At 31.9% G+C, this 27,585-nt stretch overlaps 1 long non-coding RNA gene and 1 pseudogene across 1 annotated transcript; one reads left to right on the top strand and one right to left on the bottom strand.

Moving 5' to 3' along the window:
• The first annotated feature begins 4,495 nt into the window (after positions 1 to 4,495).
• Positions 4,496 to 6,773, top strand: LOC128185765 (uncharacterized). Its single transcript, XR_008243839.1, has 3 exons — positions 4,496 to 4,873; positions 6,397 to 6,452; positions 6,624 to 6,773. It is a non-coding gene; the product is annotated as an uncharacterized LOC128185765 (long non-coding RNA).
• An 8,049-nt stretch (positions 6,774 to 14,822) lies between these two features.
• LOC128183022 (piggyBac transposable element-derived protein 4-like) lies at positions 14,823 to 16,979 on the bottom strand (annotated as a pseudogene).
• Between the last annotated feature and the right edge of the window lie 10,606 nt (positions 16,980 to 27,585).

Below are 27,585 nucleotides of genomic sequence, written 5' to 3'. Positions count from 1 at the left end.
ACCTGAGTACCTGCAGTGTGGCTCTTTCAATGTATATTCATGTGCATTATAATTATAGGGCTATTATGAAATCATTTTTATTATTCCGGGATAGTTTAATCCAAAAAACTTTCGAAATTCTAAAAAAAAATATTAAAACGTCATAGCATAACATACAGTGACATAATTGAACAAATCTTAAGAACAAAAATTACACCACCCTACCCTATACATAATCATTAGAGCCCTGTCCTTACAAGAAAACTCCTGATTCATCATAACTTTGAAAGAGGCATTCTTCCTTATCATAACTATATACATGTTTTATCGGATTAATACCCAGTAACATAGGAAAAGATTTTCAAAGAACTACTGCATTTAGAGCCCCACCCTAACACCAGAACACCTCACCCAGGGCCATGAACTTCCCAATTTTGGAAGAGGCACTCTTCCTCATCATAAATATATACCTGGTATGTACTTTAGTACATATATTAACTTTGGTTTAAATTGGTTCAGTGGTTTCAAAAAAGAAGCTAAAAATGTTCAAAAGTTTACAACCAATGTACAACGAATGATGACGGACAAATACAGATAGCAATAGGTCACCTGAGTGACTCGGGTGGCCTACAAATAGTGAATCAGAAGTTCTAATAAAACGCTAAACTGGCCAAGCCTCTAAAATTGTCCAAATCATTTTCAGCTTCTAGGTCCTTTTCTCCAACCATCTGATCACAACAGGAATCCCCCTCCTTTTTAAGTCCAATCTGCAGAAAGAGCTGGAAACTTGATTTCCTGAAAGGAACTCATCAATTCTGAAAATGCGCTTTCCTTCTGCATTTCTCACTCTTCTCATCTCGGAGGCTACATCTTCTGGGTCAAGTTTATGACTACTGCTTTCTACAACCTCAAACTTTCAAGAAAGATTTTTGAGATTCAGTAAATCAATTAAACTCGCATTTTGACTTCAAACCCATTCTTTGTGAAGAACTTCAGCAGAACCATCTGGATATGTGTCTACTTCATTTTCCCCTTGTGTATTCTCCTTATCTGATTCCATACTTTTTACAAGATGTTTTCTACAATTGGAACACACTCCTGTAAAAGTTGAAAAACTATTACAGTAAATGATGGAGATATCATATAACAAATTCAAACAAGAGGCCCAGAAGCCACATCACTAATCTGAGCATCAATAGCTCATCAAATTAACTTCATGGTATCAGAACAAATAATCTAAAATAACAATTAAGAGTATACCTTGTTAAAAAAAATCTTTAAAATTTACTGCGCATATTTCTATGTTAAACATCAAATCCCTTTTTAAAAGACTTTTCAAAAGATTTTTAGGGTCTTCCGTTTCCAACGGAAGACCCTCTTGTTTTTCTTCGGTTTCTTTTTATTATTATTTTATTTTTTATTTTTTTTCTGACTCCTTCTCGGCTTTATATCTCAAAAAGTTTTCATCCGATTTCAATGAAATTTTCAGAGCTTTTGTAAACTTACCGTGCCTCAAAGATGTTAAAGTTTCAGCATTTACGTCACTTCCGTTCAAATTTGGCGGCCATTTTTTAATTTAAAAAAAGTGATTTTGTCCGGAAGAGATCTCCGTTAACTTTAAAGATATCGCTTTGAATTTTTTACTGATGATAGATGTATCAATTCTATAATGTACTGGGGGGTTTAAAAATTTTTTCATCAATTTTGCTCAAAACCGGAAGCAGTTCCAATTTTTGGAAATTTTCATTTTTTTGAACAAAATAAGACAATACTACAGTCTTATAGAACTTGCCATGGTTAATTCAAATCTGAAATCCGTTTGAAAATCAAACAAAGCATTACAGAGATATCGGGGTTTAAAAATTGATTTTTCCGGAAATTTTGATCCCGCGTCCTTGGTTTAAAAAATAGCGTAATGTCCAAAGTAAAATTAATTCGTACCAAAAATAATTGTTAAGTCGTGCTTGAACACATTCGGATTTTTTTTGTCAAGTCGTTCTTGAAATCAGAAAGGTTTTTGTTAATTCATACTTAAAATCATTCGGATTTTGTTAAGTCGTACCAGGAATAATTCGATTTTTTCATCTTTTTGTTTTAGTTACTCTTGTTGTTGATTTAAGAGCTCTGCTTCTTACAGGAACTTCCTGCTTTACTTCCGACATTACCGGAAGACCCACTCGTTGCTTTGCAACGAGCTTTGCTCTAGTTTCTACTTATATTCCTTGGTTAAAACTGACCGAGTGGTTCTGGAGAGAAGTCAAAAATGCAAAAAGTGTACAGATGAATGGAAAGACAGACACACATATGGATGTAATCAGAAAGTAATCAGAAATGCTCACTTGAGCTTTCAGCTCAGGTGAGATAATAAAAAGCAAATCAATTATTTGATTACCTACGTTTAATTTTGTGTAACTGTTTGAAGAGCCAATATGGCTGAAAGCGCTCGCAGTAAAGAATTTATTTAACTTGGACTGTAACATCAGTCATTACAAAAACTCAGTGGTCCGAAGACTGCGTCCAGAATTTTTTTTATTCCTGCCAGTGAAATTAAAAAATTGACAAGTATGATGGACTTGTAAATATTTTAAAAGCCAAATGTCTAAAACAATTTGTAATCAGTTTTGAATGTTACACATATGGATATATGGGGGCAAGTAAATGTTTTTGCAGGCCAATATATTTTGAAAGACTACTGGTCCTAGGCTTTATTTATCAACAGAGAGAGAGAGAGAGAGAGAGAGAGAGAGAGAGAGAGAGAGAGAGAGAGAGAGAGAGAGAGAGAATATAGAAATAAAGATTCCGTGTTTTTAATCTCAAAGCCATAATAACCAAAATAATTGACAAACCTTAACCAATTCTAATAAGACAATCATAATACTTCTTCAGGAAGAATGACTGCTCTTTTGTTATGGTTCCTTTTGAATTGCTCTTGCTTTGATGATTAAATGTCCATCCAAGGAAACACATCCTACTTGACCTCCACCCAACACCAAGGACATATCTAAATAAGATGTTAAAACTCATTTGTAAATGTGTTTATCGTTACTTAACTATTTTTTTTTCACAAATGCCCACTGCATGGTCAAGTAATGATGCAATCAAAAGTTTTAACACACATACTTTTGATATAATCAATCTGGCAGGCATATTTTTTTTAATTCTACATTCCCAGTTATGTCTACTAATGCTTAATTTTTGTTCCACTGACAGTTTTACAATTTTCACTCAAAATAAAAAAATATGGTCAAAATCTTAAAATTTACTTTGCAATTTCTTATTTCACATTTTTTAACTTAGTATGAATCTGTAGACATAATGCTGGTCGATACACATATTTTCAAAAGATGCTGTCATTTCTCTGCAACTTCAAGCGGAAGACAATTAAAACAATTAAGACAAAGTTCATGAGTCATTCCAATCCTTCTAAAAATCTATGTAAAATTGGTAAAGAATGTATTTTTATTTTAGAAATTAACAATTTAATTGAAATTATTCTAAACTCATCACATATATGTTGAAGGAACAACACTTACTTTTACAAGTTGAATCAGATGTCATTCCTCTGCAATTTTAAACAAACATCAAGCAACCACAACTCCCTGTAAAATTAATCAAAAAGTCAAATTTTTTATCCGTTTATGAAGCAATATAGATGTTTTACATTAAATAGTTTTGGCATAGATCAGACATATTTATAAAATATCACCTACCATTACAAGTTGCTGTAAGTCCTCTGCAAATTCAAGCAGACTACAACAAACTGAGCAGACAACATGTTTGGTTTCCACTTCCTGTTAGTTTAATTAAACCTCCGCCGCAGAAGAGTTCCATAAAGGGGGGTAATATTACATATTCAAAATCAAAGTTTGGTTACTTTGCTTTTAATGTTATTTCTTTTATACACATTGACTACCGTTTTTCACTGATAAATCTTATAAACCAATGTAAGAATTTTTTATCTAATATAGAATCAAAACAAATTCAGGTTGCTTTTTAGAGAAATTAATTTTTAAAAATACTTTAAATTTTACAATGAAAAATGTTAAAAAAGCAATTTGGGAAATAATACTTTGACATTCTGATTTCCAAATGAATGCAAAATTTAGTGTTATCAATTTTTTTCAAATTAAACAAAATTTTATGTTGATATGCAATGTTATTTTTACAAATTTGATGATTTGTTGGTATTTTAGTGTTTTTGTCTTTTTTTGGTTGTTGCCATGGAAACAATGACCATGTGGCCAAAAATGCCACATTTCTAAAATACCTCTTACCTTTATTAATCAACATAACAATATCAAGGAAAAAACAATTTTTTACACTTTCCACTTATAATATGGACAAAGCTCAATGATTACTGACATTGTCTCAAAGATGTACCATGCTAGTAACATATATATTCATGAAAAAAAACTTGAATTGCTTATTTTTTTACAAAGTGAGTAATTAGATAAATGAATGCACACCCAAATGCTTTGCGAGTCTTTGTGATTTTTGCTCGCCTTGTGTGTACTCAGCTATGTTAAGGAAGGTCTAAGAATTCTACCACGTGTGATTTAGAAAAATTTGCATAAGCCCCGCCCCTTATTCATGAGATTTTACGAGATATGGGTATTTCGGTAATTAACAAACATCTACCAAAATGAATATGATTAATGATTGGGTTTGAATGGTTCAAGAAAGGTGTACTGAAATAAAATCATAAACTATTCTTTATATCTCGCGAAATCATGAAATTCCTAAGTCGTCTGATGACGTGTCGAGGTTGACTACGTCACATCGGCGCTTGCAGCTGTGATCAGAATAAACATGTGGACTTCAGTGATATATCTCGGAATTTAACTCGTTTACAACCAGCGTGGACAAAAATCGGCATAGGATTCAACTGAACAAGGTATGATTTATCTGTACTTCCCCTAGATATTGTTTTATTTACCTAATATTGTTGGATGGAACGGAAACGAAGTGAAATTCCTCGGCTTCGATTTTGTTTACTTGTTTACATTTGTTTTTTATGTAATATTGTGTTCAAACATCAGTTTGGTGACTCAGTCAGGCAAAGTAATTGTTCTGCATTTCGCTAGTTTTGATCATAAAGAGCATTGAGGCTCATTGTAGCTTTTTACTGGTCTCATATCGCGATAATATTAGATCGCATTTCCTCCATGTTCAAAGTACACAATAAAAAGTCCATGGCCAAACACTGTATGTGCTAGCACTACAAAGATTACTGTGAGGATCTGGAATGATTATAGACAAGATTGTAATGTTGTTTAAGTAAATCGAAATGTGTTATTTTATTCAGTTTTCTTTTATGAAGATCTAATTAATTTTATTTAAGGATGACGTTTACTCAGGGTTTGAGTTCTCGCATACGGATTGTTATAAAGTTCAATGTCATGAGTAAAATTTGTTCTAAACACAAAAAGTATCTGTGAAATGAATTATTATTGACATAACATTCGATATTTCTACTTTATTATGGAATTATGCCAAAACAAAAATAGACTTTTAGCCAAACAGAGGAAATTCGGACCAAATTTTGCAGATTTTGTTTTCTGCCAAAACATTTTTGGAAGTACTCTAATATTAAAAGCTAAGATTTTATTATTTAGTCTATATAATTTAGCATATTTTCTGGTAGTTTTACCTCATTTATTCATTATAATTACCGTATGGCATGAATTTAAAAAATATTGAAATATGCTTAAAAACGAGAAAAGACACCATATCTCAAAATTTTGATCATTGACCTCATATAAATTATATGCCAACAGAATAAGATCAATATAAGTAGTTTAATACTATAAATGTTTTTGTATTATCATCATTCAATTTTTTGTAAAATTGGATCAAAAATGGGTAGGAATTTGAAAAGTGATAGAGGAAATTCGAACTGGAATATTTATAAAAATTGTGAAGGAAAACTTAATGCTTTGTATGTATTTAGTGTCACTGCCATTCATAAATTGTATTTCATTTTCAAAAGTGTTGAGCATTTTGTATTATTTTCACAATTAAGAAAATCTCAATCATAGTATAAAATTTTCAGTGATTTTCCTTTAATTTTCCAAAAATATACAATGGACATTAACTCAAAAAGTAGGTCATTGACCTACTTTTTTGAAAATGAAAAATAACACTACAATAAAAGGTCTATAACACACACTAGTTGGTTTTTCATTATCATCAGTGGAATTTTTTTTCATTCTGAGTAAACGTCATCCTTAAGACAAAATTAAAGTGTGTTCAAACTGAATTTCCACACATTTTAGAGAATAAACATTTGAATATGCCTGTTGTAATATCACTGACATTGAAACCGCCATTAATATGCCCAATAATAGAGTATTGTTTCGTTTTCATGTTATCTTTAACACAATAGCTAGCTATTTATGACACATTATTCATTTTCAGGGTTACTTAGGCAGTAGATGGTCCACTGAAAACACTTGTTGGGATGTTGATAAAAAGTAGGTACTATATAAATATTTCTTTTACTCACTAACTTCAACTTCATGTGTAGTTTGTTGTTTTTAAATATCATTTTGATAATGATACTAATGTAACCTATTATAATAATTTGCATTGATATCTAATCTATTGAAATGAAATTTGGAATTGATATATATTCATCATTTCAGGTATTGGTTTTCTGATCAACTGGACTACCTCCTAATATCAAAAAGACAGAAGAGAAGAACATGTAGTGTGCAAGAAGAATTGTCAATTTCCATAAATTACACATTATGACTGAAAAATACTAAAATCAGAAAACACTAGTCTTGTTGAACAGTTTGTCACAGAAAATCAATCTCTATAGTATTTGTAAAGTTGATTATTAAAATAAATTCTTGGTTATATTGATATATTGTTTCTTCTTGCTTTCTTTAATTAGTACTAAATAATCAATTATAATACAAGTAAACCTGATTATACATTAAAAGAATTTATTCACCAGCATAGTAACATAAATCATTATGAAACATAAATGTGTAAATTACAAACTCATCACTTACACCCCCCCCCCCCCCCCCAAATAGAGGCAACTGATGAAATTATTTTCTTCCAATTTCAACAATTTTGTAATGATGATTGGTGTGAACAGAAACAACATTTTAACATTATTTTAGTGAAATTCACAGCGTTTAATTATTTTGAGAATGAAAATTAAAATCATGATCTTAGTCAGTATTGCGTTTGAATTGCACGCAAATGACGCTGAAAGTGAAATGGGTCAGATAAAATGCAGTAGTGCAAGGGCATACACTTGATCAAATATATTGAAAATTTCCATGTCTTACCATTGTATCCCCATTATATCAAAAAGTGCTGGGAGCTGTATGAAATCGCTACGCATTTGATATAAATAAGCGTTAATTGCGGGAAATCCCTGTAAACTGCTGTTCATACACTGTTTACATTGAATTTAATAATTGTTCTTACTTGAATATTTTTAGCTCCCAGCACTTTTCGAAATTTTGAAGGTTCATTTTACAAGTTAGAAACAGAAATAACTATATTTGTTTATGTTATGCCCTTGCACTTTGCATTTTTTCGTATTATTCCTGGTTCATCTATTTTTAGCAGTATCACATGACAGGGTATTCCCAAGAGACTCAAAAATTGCTCATGCGATAACAAATTATTTAATTTGTATAATCGATAAAATATCACTTTGTTTAACAATTTTTTGGAGTAGAATACCAAGATTGTTCAAAGGCTAACATTTCATGTGATAAATATAGCTATTTTTTTAAGGACGCCCTTAACATAGCTGAGTATTTTCCCTTCGTAGTTTTAACCGGAGTGCCATGTTGTAAATTTTGAATTTATACCCACCTAGTAAACCCATAATTTACACATGATAGAAGTGTGTCATTTTGTCGACTTATTTTTCATCCTAGAAAACTATATATGTAAGCACCAACTTAAATGTTTTGTAATTTAAAAAAAATGTAGCCAAAATGTAACTTGGGTTCGCTGAAGGTTTGACAACTGTATACTTTAAGGGCCCCATATAGTCATGGATTCTTCTAAATTTCAAATGAGGAGACTAATGCATGATTAAGATAGGATTTGTTTACCAAAATGTGGAAATTTATAGCCCAAGGGTCAAAGGGTCCTAAATGGTCATATAGTAACTATTTACTTATTTAATAATCTTTTTTTCTGTTGTGCTTTTTCAGGTTGAGTGACAACATGCTTATGATGAATATAGAGGCCCCTTTGAATTCTTGAAATTTCATGCACATAATTAAGAATACCGGCGTTTTGTTGAAAGGGAGAGAGTTGGGGTAAGATTTCAACCCCACAATTGCATTTAATTTATTGTTTATATATATATATATATATATATATATATATATATATATATATATATATATATATATATATATATATATATAGTATCTATATTGTGTGATTTTATATTTGCTTTATCCAACGAGTTGAAATGGTGTATATATTCACGAGGCTTGCCGAGCGAATATAACCATTTCAACGAGTTGGATAAAGCAAATATAAAATCACACAATCATAGATGTTCTATTTATCTCATACAATTTGATTTATATTATGAAGCATTTGAGACAGTCCCTTATGTGACCCGAATTGTTTTTTTTTTCAAAGATTAAAAACAATGATGCAACGTTGTGTTATGCGGCTATTGTGACCTTGCGCAAAACAATTTAGTACGCCATTCCTGAGATAAATCTAACTGTTTTAATGTAAAGTTTCACTGAAATAAACCTTAAAATAATTATTTAGCTCTAAATAATTTTTCTTAGAGCTTATTCACTTGATTAAATGGAAATTCCGATTAGAAGACTCGAATAATCAAGTTTGTTGACCTACACGAAGTTGCGAATGCTCGTTAGTTTGAATTGACTCGAACGAGGAACAGTTGTTGATGTTCTATAAAACAAACACTAACCTTATGATTCGAAATTAAAGTGAATAAGGATGCTTACTGGTGGTGGAATAAACTTCTTATGAAACATTATTTTGGTAAGGTCTTGTATATAAACACAAGCAGAGCGCTCTGTTTTCATCGCGTCGTCAGGATGAACTCCTTGATAGTTAACGTAATTTGCAGTTTTATAAAAATCACAAAGCAAATTGAAAGTTGAAAGGGGGCTAAACTCATCAAAAATCTGTGGTTACGGTTGTTTATAACGTTCAAAATTGTGGTTAAGGTTATGTATAAGCCCCCCCCCCCCCCCCGCCTTAATTCACAATACCCCCCACCCCTCCGGTTCAGACGCCTATGCGACGCAGTTATGTGTTTTCCTTCATATTTGTAATTTATATCTTTGACAAAATCCCTTTTATATCAATTTTTGTAGTAAATATAGTTATGTTGAAAGTACTAGCAAATCTTCGTAAAAACATATAGGTCACTGAAGCGTTGAAGCGAGGGGCTGTGTCAAAAATAGTTCGGACCGGAAGTATTTGATATAGCATCACCCGTTTGATATAGCAAAGGTTTATCACACGGGTAATATACACCACACGTATGAGGTATATATATAAAGACTAAGCCTGATGTACATTTCCCTGTATAATACCAAATTAGATATCGATGTTAAATTTTGTTTATGTTTGCTTGTTGTTTTTTTTGGTTGTACATTAAAAGCAAACTTAAGTTAGACATTGATTCACGAATTATAATAGATATTTCTTTTCAGATGGCTGGAAATTTTCGAATCATGTTTCTTCTGTATACATTTGTTTTACCCGCTGATGCTAGTGATCCCGGTAAGAGAGTTTTCGATCAGTTTCTCTATTTCTAGATATTGTAGAAAGGTCTATGTAGTTCAAGAATCTTGAATGCTGAGTTTTTTTAATATTTCTAAGATTGCATTGTCTTACACGTGTAATTTGTCCTTTTTTGTGTAATTGGATTTTCGATATAATCCGGTTTCCTTACTCAACGAAACCAAAACATAAGATTGAAATAATTTAATAGATTTTGCACTCAGATAAAGGCCTTATAACATCACTTGGTAATGTTCCATAGTAATTTTCCAATCGTGAGTGGATATGATGTGATTACTTGGTATGTTATTGTGTTAATGTTTTTATGTGTTACGATGTGTGTAGAAGAACAACAGGTTGTGGCAAGAACGATATTTATCGATTTCCAACTTCTTGTAGTAGTAATAACTTGACTGTTCAATTTTTTGTTACAACTTTACAAAACGATAAAGAAATCATAACTTTTCAGTTGTTGCTGTAAATGTTGGGTAATTAATTTGATTTTTGAATGCCTCATTACCTTTATCTTATTATTTTTTGTAAGTAAAGAAAATAAATGAATTTTAAATATTTTTTTATGAAATACCCGATAGTTTCTGACGCTCGTTTTAAGAATAGTGTACCCTATTTTGAAACACAACCACAACTTAATTGTACAAGATTCAGCTACTGAATTACACTGATATAGAAATACATTTTTAAAGAATAAAAAAACCAGAATGAGATATGGTTGTAGAGTTGATACATGTACCAATGACTGTGTTTCATATTTCCTTTAGTTCTTAAATATTCAGTTTACGTCTAGAGCTGCGCAGTTCAGAGTAATCACAATACGAATCTTCAGTTCTCTTTCGCGCAATTTGCATACACAAAAGCAAGTTTAAACTCATTTTTTCCCCTTCTACTCTAAAATCTAAGGGACAAATTTAACCAAACTTGGTACAAAGCATCCTTATGGATAGGGAATACTAAATTGTAAAATAATAGGATTTTTAACAAGGAAATAATTGCGAAACAGTGAATATAGCGTGTGTATTTTAAAAATAAATTCTTCTCAAAAACCACTGCACCAGTAATGCTAATATTTACAAAAAGCTTGAATACATAGTTAGAATTCTATAAATAACAAAAAAATGAGACAGCGGACTAACAATTGGGCCCCGAGCGGGATTCAAAGTGTAACAAAGAAATACGTAGGAAAACTGTTTAAAAATCTTCTTCTGATGAAACACTGCACCAGAATTGCCACCATTTACACATAGAGCTTATATGTACAGAAAATATTTGATATTGTAAAAATTGTAACCCCTGGATCAACACTGGGGCCCCATTGGGGTTCAAAACTTAACATTAAATACACACTAGGGAAAATGTTTAAAAATCTTCTAAAGAACCACTGCCCTAAAAATGCCAATGTTTACACAAAAGCTTGTGTGTGTGTATATATATATATATATATATATATATATATATATATATATATATATATATATATATATATATATATATATATATATATAGTTAAGATTTTATATGTAAAAATCGTGACCCCTGGACCAAAACTGGAGCCCCAAATATGAACAAAGAAATACGTATATGTATAAAAAAAAACGAGCTTTGCCTATAGATTTATCAAGAAAACTTATTTGACAATATCTCATAATGCATTCTAATACTTTCTTATGTAGCGTTAAGCCAAAATGGGCTGAAGTTTGAATGGGGACAGGACACTAATCATTTAACTATCATTATAATGATGCTTTGATGTGCTAACTCTACTATGTCGTCATAATTAATTTGATTGCATAATGATATGATGTCATTTATCAATTGTGACGTCTGACGCGATACAATAGATATTGTTTCCCGTACTTTACGGCTCTAAAGTAGATATTTTCCTAATATTAGTTTGGGAAAATTTAACATTTTCAATTTCTGAACTATAAATGCACAAAATCATAAGCGGTTAATAAGTATAATTATTCTGTTCGTGTGAATTAATAAATCCAAAGAATGATTTACTTTTTAAATGGTTAAAAACAGATATTGTCACAAAACGTCTTAATTTTAGAATAAGGGGTAGGGGTGATTCCTATTGTAGTATCTTGTTAAAATATCAAATTGCCTACAAACCTTCAAAAAGGGTCCGGGATCATGGACACAATGTATGTGTTTAGCATGCAATATAAAAAAAAATATAAAAAAAATAAACAAAACAAACACCCGAAAATTTACAAACCGTGGGGAAACGTCAGATAATAACAGGTTAAAAATTAAAATAATATTCATCTTTTACACATTTGATCAAATTAAACTCAAATTACATTTTACAGCCTATTCAACTGATCATTTCTCTCCAAATGTACAGAACTATTGAAGGGAAAGAAGTTTATGTTATGTTTACTGTAAGATTTTCTTTCTAAAACTTAGAAACATCCTCTCTCTCTCTCTCTCTCTCTCTCTCTCTCTCTTTCTCTCTCTCTCTCTCTCTCTCTCTCTCTCTCTCTCTCTCTCTCTCTCGTATACGGCGCACTGAACGAATTGTAACTCTGAAATAATACTAGCTTATGAAAAGACACAACACTTTTAACACGGTAGAATAAACTATTAAAATTGATAGGATTAACGCACGATAGAAAAGTATATACACACGAAACAATAAGATTGTAAAAATTAACGTTGCTGGTACTGCATGCATACATCCTTGGCTGTTGTGGATTCTAAATCTTAAAATTGTGACCTCGGACTAACACTGGAACACCAAGACGGATTCTAAGTATGACAATGTGATATATAGGAAACATGATTATTGTGTAAACATATTATCGAGAACTACAATGATACAGTTTGTTAGATTACTACGCAAGGATCCTTAAATAGTGAAAACTTTAAACGGTTAAAGCCGTCATCCCCGGACCATTACTGGGACCTTAGTAGGGGTTCAAACTTTAACATAGAAGTGCACTTTATATGGGGAAAGTACTTAAAATATTCCTCTCAAGAATTGCAATGCTATGATTTGTAATATCACTATGCAAGCATCCTAAAATTGTAAAGATTTTGAATTGTGGAAGCGGTGAACCTAAGATTATTATCGGGGCCCAGGCGGGGTTCGAAGTTAACAGTGAAATATATAACCTGTTTGAAAAATATTCTACTCAAGAACTAGAGCGCATACACGTTTTTTAGAACTTCTATGCAAGCATCCGTGGCTATTTTAGATATTTTTGGAGTAAACGCGTGACCCTCGGACCAATACATTTGGCCCTAAGAGAGGTTAAAGGTTTTACTTGAAAGTAAATAAGAAAAAGTTTAAAATTATTCTCCTTGAGAACTACAATGCTACAATTTGTGAGATTATTATGCATACAACCTTGGATGATGTAGATTCAATATTTTTAGAATAGTGACCTCTGACCTAATACTGGAAACTTAACCCTTTAACGGCAACCGTTTGGACAGTTTTTGTATGAATTTAGCAAACAATTTTAAAATAAAATTTATGACATTTTCTGAAAGACTTTACATAAGGTAACCCATATATATTATGAAAGGTCATATACCAAGGGTTCATACTATGATGTGTGTCACAACCTTATGGTAACCATGGCAACACAATATGGTCACGAACACAACCTTTGATGTATTTTGAGTGTTTTGACATGATTAAACATGCATTAATGTTAAATACTTTGTAAAAGAAACTTTATCAAATATTTATGCAATTATCCTTGTGTGCTAAAAAATTTAGTTATAGTAATTTTTTAGCCTTTCCTTTTTTTACCGTTGGCACCGTTAAAAATGATAACAGAAATATGTATTCTAAATGGTTATAGTAAAATACATCTAACTGACCATCTGATATCTTGCGAGTCTATTGATAATTATAAAACTTCGATTATAAGTTGATACCCCTGCTCTCTTCAAATATCATTAATTAATTCTAAAAGGTCAAAGGTTAATTTCTATGTATTATTACATATAGTTCTGTCCATATCAAAAAACGAACAATATTTCAAGAACACACTGTTTGCCAGCCATCAAACTTCACGCAAAGGGTGGTAATAGCAAGAAGATGGCAACATTTTATTGAAAACCAGTTTACATGTCACAAAACATCAAAGGAAACCCCTGAAGTATCTTAGCTTTGACAAGAATAGACAATGGTTAAGTATAATTGCATGTGGAGAGTGAGCTCATACAGTCAAAGTAAGCGTATCTAACAAAGCATGAATTAACATTGGGAAACCTATTAAAACTCTTAGTTCATTGTATATACCAGTCTAATTAATTCTATATTAGGTGTGATCACTTCATATACAAAAAATTACTTCTTAACTACGTGTAAATGGAATTACACACACATTAAATACCAGCACTAATTCAAATTTATGTCAATGTATGGGCCTAAACGCATATAGTGATATACCAGTGTAATTCTTTAGGAGACAAATAATTATCAAGTAATAAAGGAAACCTTTGAAATACATTCATGATTATAATGCTGTATTTCATGGATAATTTGCAGACATTGATACATTCAACTAAAACAAATTTGAAGAGAAAAAAATGTGATATGGTATAATGATAGTAAATAAAAAAATAAATAAATACATTGATGTGTTCAAAATTCACAGCGACTCCAAATCTAAAGTATTCAAATGTTTATATACATGTGTACATGTAACATTTAGTAAAATGTAACCCTAACAAGAATGTACTCAATCTTGAAATGTTTATGATACTTACATTCTATCAAATCCATTCAAAGACAGCAATTACCCTCAAAATACATTCCTGTTTATATGGCAATCAACTACCATATATCCTATATAATGCATGTGCTTTATATGGTATCACTAAATTATGTTCTAACATTTTCAGATTAGAAGTTATAATCAAAAATCTCTCGCTCTCTTTTTCTCTCTTTTTTCTCTCTCTTAATTTATAATTAGTAAATTGCTTCTAAAGGAGAAATATAACATAATAAATAATACAGTTACTTATGTAACATACAATAAAGATACAAATGACAGTAACAATGAATAAAGCAATATGCAAACTTTGATCATCATATGCATTCATTACAAAACTGGAAGCTGATTATGCACATGATGTGCTTGGAAACAAGCACCCTGACAAAGATGTACCATACACTTGTCACATCCATAAACGACATCCCTCCTCTTGCCCTCTTTTGCACACCATTTACACCGTCCACGAGGTCGATCTAACTTCATGCTGTGATGCTCACTCAAACCTGCTGCTGTGATCAATTGTTTTCCTAAATGCCTAGGCTGCTTCCTGTTAGAAAAATATTCAATAAGACTCATGGCAACATCAACATGAAGATCATCTAAAGAATAATGTTTCCTTGGTTTCACCACACCAGGGGTCATCTTCCAAAGGAGAAATGTATTGACCAGGGCCACTTCCAGGATGAAATTCATAAAGTACTTCCAGTACTTTCTTGACTGTCGACCAATGGGACAATTGGAGCGATACTGCATGGCACGCTCAACACCATAGTAGTTCTCCTGGTTGGCAGCAACAGCTGATGGCCGCTGTATTAGTATGGCCTCACCCCCAGGTACTCGACGATGTGTTGGACCATCTCCAAGTGGATCTGATGTGGTTGAAACAATATGAACCTGTAAAGTAAATGATGATTTACCAAATGGATGACATGCTTTTTTCAACAATATACACTCCCATCAACAATCTTAAATTAGTCACTTACTGATTTGGCATCTTTCCATGTTGTTAAAACCAAATTGTCATGTTGCAGTTGCTCGGTATCACCATGACCACTAAAAGTTGGGTTCTTCAGCTCATGAGGGAATCCTTTGCGATTGGTATTGATGGTACCACAAGCATAAATACCATTAATTTCAAGATTTTGAAGCAATGGGATTGATTTAAAGTACCTATAAATAGAAAATGTCACATAACAATATTGTCAGCAGTTGTATCAGTATGCATTTCATTATTCTGAGGTTTACTATTTTTTTCATATACCGGTATACATGTAACTGGTGGACATAGCATTACTTTTGAAAGTGGGGAATAGGGCAGACAAAGGAAAGAAAATGAAATTTTGGAAAATTACAATTTCTCGAAAAGGGGGGGGGGGGGGTTGCCTATTGTACTTATAACTTCAAATTCACTGCTAATTTCCTTTCAATTCAATTTCCATATGCTCCCTGAAAAGTAGAAAAGTAGGGTGACCAGCTTCATATACATTTTTTATATGTAAGAGAAATGTTTGCTGCAAGGAAACCCCCTCCCCCGAGCAAGTAAGTAAAGTTAGTATATACATAGAGATAAAAGCATTAAAGACTAGTTTGTTACCTGTCAAAGAAAAGGTGGTGACCTTTCCATTCAAGTGGTTTGGATAAATGTTTAACCACCCGTTCTCCAAGAGACTGTCCTTGCATCTCGTCATGCTTGCCCAAATAGATTTTATAATTGTTGGTATATCCATTTGGTTCACACCTCATCCAGACCTACAAGACATAATTTAAAAAATAATTCATTGTTGTTTATGGCCATGACAATGTGCACCTAACCTTTTCCATTACATCATCAGCCAGTCATGTATTTGTCTCAATGATAATAAAAAAACCCCAGAGCAGAACAAACCCAGAGATATTTCATAAAAAGCATTTTCTTAGCAGGACTGATTTAGGACAGATGGAGGCAGTAGTCCTTGGGCTACATTTAACCCCCCTTCCACATCTTCCCTATGCGCAAACGTTTTATTCCAGATAATAAGAAAGTAAATTAAATAAAGTCTCCCTAGGCTATTAGGTAGATTTTTTCTGTATTTTTAATATGATGGGGGTTAAATATTTTGTCTATATGTCCTATTGCTGTTTATTTTTTCAGACATAAATATAACCAAGGTCATTTATGATAAGCAAGGTACACTGTACATACATTTCATATGGGATTTAGTCCTTTTTGTTTGAGGTTCTTGTCATTTATTTCGTATATGCTTTTCTTAAATGCTTTGTTTTCATGCATTTAGATAAATTATTTCAACTTTAATAAAATAGATCTTTGGAAATAGCAAAAAAAGAAATCATTGAGAAAAAATACCTACATTCCTCTTTTGATAGGTTTACATGGTGTATACCGCTTTGCGAAGTAATGACCTTTGTAGCGTATCATCCCCTCATCTATGCTCTGACACTGTCCAGGCTTCATATACCTCTGGAAATTTCTCCGAGTCATCTCTATCAATGGGCGTATCTTTTGGAGCCTGTAATACATTTAATGCCAAATATGTTTTGTTGAACAAAATCATATTTTTGTAAAACAAATTTTGAATTATAGATATTTATATTCGAAATATTTTTTTGCTTTTAAAGTGTTTTGAAAGCTACTGCAGTTGCAACACTGTAACACACACAGGGTACTCAAAGGTTAAAGTTATTAGTTTAATTAAAATGTCACAAATGTTGAACACTGTTAGCTTTTTAAGTTATTTATCAGATATATAATGCAGAAGAGGCAAGAAGTTTAAAAATGTAAATATAAGCATTGGATCCTTGTATTTTGAAAGATACAGTCTCATAACTGCAGCGATGTGTGCATACACATTTTCATTACTCGGTACTGTTGATACCTAATTAAACGCAAGGAATTCATTTCCGCGTAAAATCGCGAGTAGCAACTCTTGGGGATTTTAAAACCTCGCTTCTATTTTTCAGAGAGTTTTGAACTATAGGAAATTATAACAAAAAATTGCTGATCGCAATTTTATATTCTCGCGATTTGATACAAAACACCGGAATCGCGGAATTAAGTACTCGCATAATATAAGGAATTTAGAGTAACTGGCGTTACTCAATTTGTATGTACACAAAACTGCAATGATGAAACTTTATTTTTCAAAAACTAATGTTTCAACACTAAAATGATGACATTTTTACATTTTTGACACTGGTGATAATGCACGTTTACGTAAACTGCATTCTACAAAATGTTACTTTAATTTACCAGTCATACTCAGGAGATCCTGCAGGGCCTTTAGTTGTATTGTCATTTAAGTGTAGATACTCGGTCAATCTCCGGAAACGGCTCATACTCATTGTGTCTTTGAATCCATCGCATGAAAAATAATTTGTTCAAAACGCACCTGCTACTCTGCAGTTAAGAACATATGCATACTACTATGAATGCGTGTTTACTGACACTAGTAATTAGCCTACTCGAATTCATCATGAATTTTGCTCCATTAGTTCTAATGATTTATACTGTACCTAAGAACCTGTTTTGTGACCAGTACATATCTACACTTGGAAGCTGGTTGGTGCCCATAAGGACGTGCAGGCCAAAATACGCCTTGATTTTCTGAGGAGACGTGTCAAACCAATCCGCGTTACAGTGACCTCTTTTCTCGAGTTCCTGAGCAGCGTACCTGTTGGTTCCATTGGACACTCTCTCAAAGAAATCCTCTGATACCATCAAAAAGAAGTAGCTCAAAATATTGTCATTCGGCGTCAAATCGTGACTTGGACCAGTTTCCTCTGAGAACGGTGCGATCGACACAGGATGCAATTCGCTGGACCAAAAACCGGGACCCTCTGAATCGCTGATCTGACAAGAGAAAGTCTCTAAGGACGACTGGGAGTTCGGATCATCATCCTCATCCGTGTCCGATGAAAAAGAATCCAAAGAAACATCAATGTTTATGTCTGAACCCACACAACTGCTGTATAAATCGTCGTCGGATGAACCACTGTCACTTTCGCCGTCACGGGAAACCATGTTAATTTTCAGCGCTGTATATATAGAAAATATTTAGAGATTTTCTTCATTAGAACTACAATGTTTCAATTTGTAAGATATTTACGTAGGCATCCTAAAATATTTAAGATTATAAACTGTAAAAACCATGTCCCTCTATCTAATACTGGGGCCCCAGAAGTACATACGTATAATGAAATCAAGGGTAAAAGAGAGACAGCTACATCATTTGTTAAATAAATGGCTGAAAAAAACTTTATTTTGAACAACAAAGATTGGAATCAAAAGTTTGAACTTAATTTTTACATAACAAATTAAAAACTACATAGGCTACAATTTCAAATATTGCAAAAAATAATACTTATAATGATCTTACAGTGTATAATAATCTTCACAAGAAAGATTAAAATTGAATTATACCCAGTCCTTTGTATAAATCTAATAGGATAAGTGTAAAACTTTTTTGGTTTAGAATGCTAATATGTTAAAGATAAATATTTAATATGCAAGTGACATTCTGTTTTATTTTCAAAATTGAATGAGTATAGTATTTGCAAATTGACATAATTTTAACAGATGTTCACGTTACAATGTATTAAAAATTATAATAACAGACCAATTATCTGTTAAAGTATATTTTAATCAAAAACTTTTGATTAAAAGAGTTTGAGAGGCTTTGACAGAAAACATGTAACTTCCGAATATTTAAACAAGAAATATAAGATTTAGCAAGTCATATAATAAATAGTTATCTCACAGGATTCATAAATGTAGATGCTTTAAGTATTATTTTCATTTTTCGAGTATTGTTTACGTATATGTATACATGGTAAGAATATTATATTAGAAAAACCAAATAAACTACTTTATACTGGGACACTGTATAATAATGCAAAGTAATGTTATAAAGAGCATACTCTTGTAATATTTAATACTTTTTTTTAATTAAAAAAGATATGGCAGAGTAGAATGTTTTGTTTTGTTTCGTTTTTTTAAGGTTTTATTTAATGAATTTTGGTTTCCACACATGCAATAAAATCTCACAAAACAGCAGGTCTGTGTATCGTATAATTTCTAAGTGCCACTATATACTAGGATATCTATACACTGAAAAGAGAAACTCCTTTTGAACTGCTAAGTATTAAATATGATGTTAAGATCACAAAACAAATTACACTTATCAAGTACCATTTGCAGATAAAAGCATGTATGCATTTTTTCTTCTTCACAGTAATGAGTTTAGTCAAAGTGTGCCCAAAAAATGAGCATGACGTAATGCAGGCATCAAAAACACTTGGATGTGATTATGACAGATATGGAAACAGCCAATATATGTGTCTTCCTAATAAGAACAAGACTTCTTTGGTAGAATTTTGTTATCAAGGGGTTATGGGAATCGTGGAGAAAGGTACGTTTAAAGGAAATCTAAATATTATTTTACTAAGGTAAATAAATGCTCTAATTTAAAAAATACTTACCTTAAATTACATTTTGTTAATGTTTATATATATATATATATATATATATATATATATATATATATATATATATATATATATATATATATATATATATATATATATATAGTACCGATCAAACCCAACCTAACAAAAGGTCAACTGCAACTAAACCGTTGGTTTACTTCCGGAGTTTACCCTGGGTTAGACCCAAAGCAGACCCAAAGAGGACCCCAAAGTAACCACAGATCTAGAGTAGACCCAAACTATATTAAGAGTAAGCCAAAAGTTAACCCAGATAATAAACCCCAAGGTTATAAAAATACTCGTACTCAAACTCTTACTTAGTATTCCAAGTATGTGCTCCAGTTTATAAAAGTTTTAAAGTACGCTCTCCGCTGAGTACTATTTTGGAGTATGCTCCAAAAAACTGCTGTTAAAAATTTTACGTCTCAGGAGTAAGATGTAAGCATGGTAATTCATGAATGATAATCCTGGCATGTAAGTTAATTGTACATGTACTCAAATAGATTATTTATAAACAAAATGTAGCACGTTATGATCATATTAAATTTTCTATTTTTTATCTCCAAACATAAATTCGTATGAATCTATAATGTTTGAACTATTATATCTAATTAGGGGCAACGAAGACGATAATTCCAAGGTTATTGAATTAATTTTTAAAAAATATTGAACGGTTTCAAAGATGAAAAAATTTACAAGGTTGTTTATGTGATTATGTAAAAGGTTTTTAGAAAAAAGGGTAGGGGGCCTAAAGATGTAAACAACTTTTATTGGAAAGAGGTACGATTTATATTGAACGCTCTCTCTCTCTCTCTCTCTCTTCTCTTTTCATTTAATTTAACTGTAAATTATCCAGATATTCAAGCAGAAGAAGTGTATTGATCATATGTAATATCTCTCTACAAGTGTATATTGAAAAGTAAAATTTGGTGCCATAACAACAATTTTTATTTTTTATAAAACATTTATGGAAGGAGAAAAGATTGTAATATGTTTTACGGTGCGACCGTTGGGGCGAGCACAGCATGTGATCAAACAATGAATTATAATAAATTAATAAAATAAAATTAACAACGTGAAATTTGAATGCCAAAAAATAAAACATACCTATTTTTCAGTAAATTTTCATTATTCATAGTTTATAAGATTTGTTATAATTTATTTATTTATATGTAGAACAATAGTTTAATCTCAGATACAATGTTGTTAAATAATAAAGATTTTAATATATTAATATTCATTGCACTGCATCTCCTCTTTTAAAGTGATTGTGATTATGATTGATTGATTGATTTCCCCCTTTCTTTTTGCAGTAGACATTTTTTCTTAAACTTACATATAAAACTTGACTCATCATAGAGCTCCCCCCATGCTAATTTTTTTTCATTTTTGTCAATATATATACATAGAAAATCGACTTACCATGGATTTGCCCCTCCACTTAAAAAAAAATAATTAATGTTTAACTTTATTTTTAGTTTACGCTTAAAAATATTTGCTTATCATGTTAAAAGAACATGGTGTTGTCCCCCCCCCCCCCCCCCCCCCCCCGCATGTAATAAATGGAAGTGAAAATAAAGAAACCATTGAACTGCTAAAGAGCTGAAGGATTAGAATTTTCATGATTTATTTTTCTTTTTGCTTGCAAAGATTTTTTGGATGAGGCTGCCATCCACCCACCCACCCCCTTTAAAAAAAGGCGCTGCTACGTATAACGTTACGTTTCAGGAAATTACCGTAATTATAGTGAATAAAATACTTGTGAGCATTAATCCAAATTAGTGCAATTTACAACTGTTTCCTGTATCTGAAGAAATGTCCTTATTCGTCAGCTGTTCTTTATCTTAGCCTTTGCAAGATTTTGAGAGGATTTTGGTCATTTCAGCAGATTAACAATAACTTCAATTAGAGTAATTTCCCCTTATCAGTGCTTATTGTGACGTCAAAGCTGACGTCGGTTAAGTGTCGTCTTACTCTTTAAAACTCCCCTGAGAAATAAAAGTATGTGAAGTATACTGTTTTATTTACTTAAAAAGCATGATGTTATTAAAATTACACATCTTATAAGCTTTTCAAAGGTTTTACTTTGATTCTCGGGAGAACGTGATGTTGGAACGTGAGGTTGGAAACCATTGGTACTATGAATTGTGGGTCAAAATTTACTGACTCCGAAAAAATATATCGGATCAATGTGTAAACGTTTGTGACGTCACACGATTATTTTTGACTGAAAGTGTACTGAGGTGAACTTTAGAGGTAACATTGACTGTATGTCGCTTACATCGTTATTGTTTTTACTGTCTAAATTTGTCTTGCTGATTCTCGTGAGAGTGTGAAGTGATAAAAATTGCCATGATTACAGGGAACTACTGGGACGATTAAAACGATGCATTACTGGTCCGATTTACTGACGCCAAAAAAATCAGTTGAATGAATGTGCAACAAGTCCGAATTTTCTATTCACACACGCCTTGCCGGTAGAGCTCGCTTCGCGCCGGCGCTGCGCGCCGGCGAGCTGCGCTCGCTATAAAAAGAAAATCTCTAAAACTCAGCACCTAGTATGTATGTTCACATAGTATACATCAAAATAGAGGAAAAGCGGTTTAAAAACCAATGTGTTCGACAGACAATAGTTGCTCTGTGAAAATGAAAACTATAAAAATTACCTCCTTTCCAAAGTTTGAGGCACCGATTTATCGGCCATTTTGCACATTTTCACGACCTATTTTGTGCAGAGCTGATCTCAGAAACTATCAGAGATATGACTATAAAAAGAAAATCTCTAAAACTCAGCACCTAGTATGTATGTTCACATAGTATACATCAAAATAGAGGAAAAGCGGTTTAAAAACCAATGTGTTCGACAGACAATAGTTGCTCTGTGAAAATGAAAACTATAAAAATTACCTCCTTTCCAAAGTTTGAGGCATATAACACAAATGAATAAAAATATGAGTAAGTTAGAAATAGAAAGAGTTTAAATAATTTTTTTTTCTTTTTCTCTTCTCTTCCGTTGCACTCTCTGTAAAAAGTTTATAAAAAGGAAACACTTTAAATTGCCCGCCTCCGCATACATCGATGTGCTTGCTGAGTTTTATTTTCCGGTACTCTGGGTCTTTAATTTGCTGTTTATGCAACCGGATTCTTGTTCTTAATGCAGTCCCTGTTTGGTGTATATATATATATATATATATATATATATATATATATATATATATATATATATATATATACACACACCATTATCTGTATGGTTTTATGGTTTTTATTTGCATGAAAAAAATAATTTTGTATTGTATATTTAAGGTCTTCCGTTTCCAACGGAAGACCTTATTGTTTTCGTACTGTTTCTTATTAAGGTCTTCCGTTTCCAACGGAAGACCTTATAGTTTTCGTACGATTTCTTATTAAGGTCTTCCGTTTCCAGCGGAAGACCTTATTGTTTTCGTACTGTTTCTTATTATTATTATTTTTTTTTTCCAAATTTTGTGCACGAGATTTCTCGAAATCTATTCGACCGATCTCAACCATTTTTTCACAGATGTTTTGGCGTGATCTAAACTTAATACATTTTTCTTAATTTTTTCGTAGTCACTTCCGGTACCGAATTATCGGCCATTTTGTAATTTTCGATGACCCATTTTGTGCAGCTATAAACTCGGAAACCATAAGAGATATGAATATGAAATTTTCAGGATAGGTAGACGATAGTTTGAAGTTGTGCAACATGTAGTTGTTTAATGCCTGTTGCGCCATTTCTTGGAGCTCGCCTGGGCACGAAAATTGGGTACGAATTTTCATTCAAAATTTTCACCCGTTTTTATTTATATCTTTTTATGAGTTGATATTTTGTTAAGACATGTATAACAAAAGTGGTAGATAATCAAAAGTTCTTTCCAACGAAATCAAGAAAAAGGGGCTGGCCCCTTTATTTAGGGGCCAAGGCACTCTTAAACTCTAATACAAATAACTTAAAAACGATAATGATTTTGTAATGCATTATAGAAGCAAAGTTGTTGATCGTACCAATATCTATTAGAAAAAATCATTGCCACGCCCATTTATTACGTAATTAGGGATTTTTAGGGGCCAGAGTACTTAAACTTTGACGCAATATAACTAGAGAAGCAGAAATATTTTGTTAGACATCATAGAAGAGAAAATGTTTGAATTTATGATTTAAATCGATTCCACTTATCAAAACACGAATTTCCGTCCCCATTAAGGATTTAGAGGTCTGGCCCCTAAAATATTCAAACATTTGTATCTCAAAAATGATCAACAATTTTAAATAGGTGTAAGCACAAAAATTGTTAGTATTCTTAAGACCTTTTCAAAGAAATCAAAAAAAGGGACTGGCCCCTTAAATTAGGGGCCAGGGCACTCTTAAACTCTATTACAAATACCTTAAAAACGATAAAGATTTTGTAATGCATTATAGAAGCAAAGTTGTTGATCGTACCAATATCTATTAGAAAAAAAATAGCCACGTCCATTTATTACGTAATTAGGGATTTTTAAGGGCCAAAGAACTTAAACTTTGACGCAATATAACTAGAGAAGTAAAAATATTTTGTAAGACATCATAGAAGAGAAAATGTTTGAATTAATTATTTAATTCGAATCCAAATATCAAAACACGAATGTCTGTCCCAATTAAGGATCTATAGGGCTGGCCCCTAAAATATTCAATCATTTGTGTCTCAAAATGATCAACAATTTTAGATGGGTGTATGAACAATAAATGTTAGTATTCTTAAGACCTTTTCAAAGAAATCAAGAAAAAGGGGCTGACCCTAAATAAGGGGCCAAGACATTCGTAAACTTTATTACAAATAACTTAAAAACAATAAAGATTTTGTAATGCATTATAGAAGCAAAGTTGTTGATCGTAACAATATAAGTTTGTAAAATTCATAGCCACACCCATTGATGACGTAATTAGGAATTTTTAGGGGATTAAAACATTAAATCTTTAATGTGCTGTATGTGAAATGTGAGTGGAAATTCTGAAATATCATTGATATTTTAATGGTATCGTTTGAAAAATTGAACGGAAGACCTCCTCGTTACTCGTAACGAGATCGTATCTAGTTATTATTATTTTTTTCCACAAATTTTGTGCACGCGATTTCTCGACAACTATTCGACCGATTTCAATCATTTTTTCACAGAAGATGGGTCTTGATGTAAACTTCATACATTTTTGAGATTTTTTCTGTCGTCACTTCCGGTACCGATTTATCGGCCATTTTGCACATTTTCACGACCTATTTTGTGCAGAGCTGATCTCAGAAACTATCAGAGATATGACTATAAAAAGAAAATCTCTAAAACTCAGCACCTAGTATGTATGTTCACATAGTATACATCAAAATTTAAAATGCAATATTTCTTTAAATTTACATCTGATGCCCTTTTAACACGCTTCTTTAATTACTTATTGTTGATTAAATTCTTCTTTTCGAAGAAGCTTTGCTTTCGTTTGGGATTTTTTCTTATTATTTTTAATGGTTTTTATATATCGAAAACATCAAACGAACCTTGAAGAAAATTATTCAAAATTATCATGTTTCAAAGCATTTTTTTCACTATAGAGGAAAAGCGGTTTAAAAACCAATGTGTTCGACAGACAATAGTTGCTCTGTGAAAATGAAAACTATAAAAATTACCTCCTTTCCAAAGTTTGAGGCATATAACACAAATGAATAAAAATATGAGTAAGTTAGAAATAGAAAGAGTTTAAATAATTTTTTTTTCTTTTTCTCTTCTCTTCCGTTGCACTCTCTGTAAAAAGTTTATAAAAAGGAAACACTTTAAATTGCCCGCCTCCGCATACATCGATGTGCTTGCTGAGTTTTATTTTCCGGTACTCTGGGTCTTTAATTTGCTGTTTATGCAACCGGATTCTTGTTCTTAATGCAGTCCCTGTTTGGTATATATATATATATATATATATATATATATATATATATATATATATATATATATATATATATATATATATACACACACCATTATCTGTATGGTTTTATGGTTTTTATTTGCATGAAAAAAATAATTTTGTATTGTATATTTAAGGTCTTCCGTTTCCAACGGAAGACCTTATTGTTTTCGTACTGTTTCTTATTAAGGTCTTCCGTTTCCAACGGAAGACCTTATAGTTTTCGTACGATTTCTTATTATTATTATTTTTTTCCACAAATTTTGTGCACGCGATTTCTCGACAACTATTCGACCGATTTCAATCATTTTTTCACAGAAGATGGGTCTTGATGTAAACTTCATACATTTTTGAGATTTTTTCTGTCGTCACTTCCGGTACCGATTTATCGGCCATTTTGCACATTTTCACGACCTATTTTGTGCAGAGCTGATCTCAGAAACTATCAGAGATATGACTATGAAATTTTCAGGATAGGTAGTCTATAGTTTGAAGTTGTGCACTATTATGTTGTTTTACGCCAGTGGCGCTATTTCTTGGAGCTCGCCTGGGCTCGAAAATTGAGTACGAATTTTCATTCAAAATTTTCATACGTTTTGATCTGTATCTTTTTATGAGTTGATATTTTGTTAAGACATACCTAACAAAAGTAGCAGATAATTAGACGTTCTTTCCAACAAAATCAAGAAAAAGGGGCTGGCCCCTTAAATTAGGGGCCAAGACACTCGTAAACTCTATTACAAATAACTTAAAAACGATAAAAATTTTGTAATGCAATATAGAAGCAAAGTTGTTGATTGTAGCAATATTTATCAGGTAAAATCATTTTCACACCCATTTATGACGTAATTAGGGATTTTAAGGGGCCAAAGTACTTAAAAACTTTGATGCAATATATCTAGAGAAGGAGACATATTTTGTTAGGCAATGTAGAAAAGAAAATGTTTGCATTGATGATTCTAATCGATTCCACTAATCAAAACTCTAAAGTATGTCCCCATTAAGGATCTAGAGGGCTGGCCCCTAAAATATTCAATCATTTGTATCTCAAAAATGAACAACAATTTTAGATGGGTGTAAGAACAAAAACTTTTAGTATTCGTGAGACTTTTCGATTGAACTCAAGAAAAAAGGGGTGGGCCCTTAAATGAGGGGCCAAGACACTCGTAAACTATATTACAGATAACTTGAAAACAATCAAGATTTTGTTATGCATTAAAGAAGCAAAGTTGTTGACAGTAACAATATTTATCAGGTAAAATCATTTCCACACCCATTTATGACGGAATTAGATATTTTTAGGGGCCAAAGTACTTAAACTTTGATGCAATATATCTAGAGAAGGAGACATATTTTGTTAGGCAATGTAGAAAAGAAAATGAGAAGGAGACATTTTGTGAAGCATTGTAGAACAGCAAATATTGTCTGTATTGATAATTCTAATCGATTCCACTAACCAAAACACCAATGTCAGTCCCCATTAAGGATCTAGAATTTCAATGATATTTTAATCGTATCGTTAAAAAATTGAACGGAAGACCTACTCGTTACTCGTAACGAGATCGTATCTAGTTATTATTATTATTATTTTTTTCCATATTTTGTGCACGCGATTTCTCGCAAACTATTCAACCGATTTAAACCATTTTTGTACAGATGAAGGAA

Source organism: Crassostrea angulata, chromosome 5 (assembly GCF_025612915.1).
Source record: "Crassostrea angulata isolate pt1a10 chromosome 5, ASM2561291v2, whole genome shotgun sequence".
Lineage (NCBI taxonomy): Eukaryota > Metazoa > Mollusca > Bivalvia > Ostreida > Ostreidae > Magallana > Magallana angulata.
Note: the sequence above shows the minus strand (reverse complement) of the source record. Positions and strands in the feature narration are given on the sequence as shown.